At 37.3% G+C, this 1390-nt stretch overlaps 1 long non-coding RNA gene across 1 annotated transcript; it reads left to right on the forward strand.

Annotated features, from left to right (window-relative positions):
- The first annotated feature begins 20 nt into the window (after positions 1–20).
- On the forward strand, positions 21–315 carry LOC109592983 (uncharacterized). The gene is made up of 2 exons (XR_002190668.1): positions 21–136; positions 175–315. It is a non-coding gene; the product is annotated as an uncharacterized LOC109592983 (long non-coding RNA).
- Positions 316–1390: the final 1075 nt, after the last annotated feature.

The raw sequence follows: 1390 nt of genomic DNA on the forward strand, positions 1-1390 counted from the left end.
GTTGGGCCAGGTTTTTTAATTTTTGGGCAGCAGTGTAGTGCCGCCTCCACGTGGCGCTGCCTGGGATCACTAGTGGCTACTACTGCTAGTGATGCTAAGAGCACTACATACAAGAAGAAAAATAACAATACTAACAGTAAGTTTGTGTAAGGACTTTAATATTATCATTGATAGGTTCAAGCTGAAATAAAGATGAAATGTCAAGTGGATTGATACTCAAGACTGAAGCTAGAGATTTATATACTAGTTTTAATTTTTTGAAAAATAATTCTTTTAAATTTTGATTGCATGTGTTTATGGCGATTTGAACTGTCATTGCCAGCTCTACAACTACTACTGTGCAGCATGGCCAAATGAGCCACCAACACACGCACATCTTTTTATAATGAATGTACAAAAAATATTATGTTGTGTAGAAATTCTATTAAAATTTTAATTTTTAAGGTTCCAAATTTATGTCAAGTTGTACATATATGATGTATCTATGTTAGTTGAGTTCAGTAAAAGTTAAAATTTTTGTCATTAAAATGAAATAATCTTGAAGACTTTACTGACTGCAATCAATAGGAAAGGAAGAAAGTCACTCCAGTCTCCTAGTAGTGGTATAAAAGGGCCAAACTTTATAGCCTCCTAGTTTTTATACATGACATGCATTGTTTTAACTGCTTTTATACAGTAGCTATAGATCTATACATGCACCATGAACTAATTGCAGCCAGCCACCCACTTGTTCTCACATTTCAAAATGGCTGCTCAGGCAAAGTTAAGCTCGAAGTTAAGTGCTTAAAGAGGGAAAAGAGAAGCTATTCACTCCTTCAGACCCACCAAGAAGAAAGAAAGAACAGACTAAGACAGTTTACTAGGACCAAGTACAACCTGAGATACAACCAGAAATAGAAATACTACTAATAATAAAAATGATCCTCGAAATCCTCGTACAGTATTTATTGGTAACATTCCTCTGTCAACTAAAAAGAAGGACATACTCAAGCTGGTCTTCCCCTTTGGTTCGGTCGAGTCGCCACGGCAACGATCAGTTGTGGTTTCTCCTGGTAAGCTTCCTGTTGGAGTTGCTAGGAAACTCGGAAAACAGTTGACAGGGACGACTACTAATTTCTATGTTGTTATGGAGACGGAGGAGTCTGCTAGTGCTTGTTTGGAGTTGAATGGACAAGAGGTTGATGGGAGGCATATTAGGGTTGATCTGGCCACACCTACTAATGACACTCACTGTTCTGTGTTTGTAGGTAATGTACCTTTTGGGGCCAATGAAGAGAAACTGAGAAAAGTATTTGAGTAAGTACATGTACATGTATGTATCCACCAGATCCGTGTGAATGAGATGCATGATATTCATAGACTTTTTAATGATATTCATTTGGATACCGTA

Source organism: Amphimedon queenslandica, unplaced genomic scaffold, assembly GCF_000090795.2.
Source record: "Amphimedon queenslandica unplaced genomic scaffold, v1.1 AMPQUscaffold_3283_Cont24720, whole genome shotgun sequence".
NCBI classification, from domain to species: domain Eukaryota; kingdom Metazoa; phylum Porifera; class Demospongiae; order Haplosclerida; family Niphatidae; genus Amphimedon; species Amphimedon queenslandica.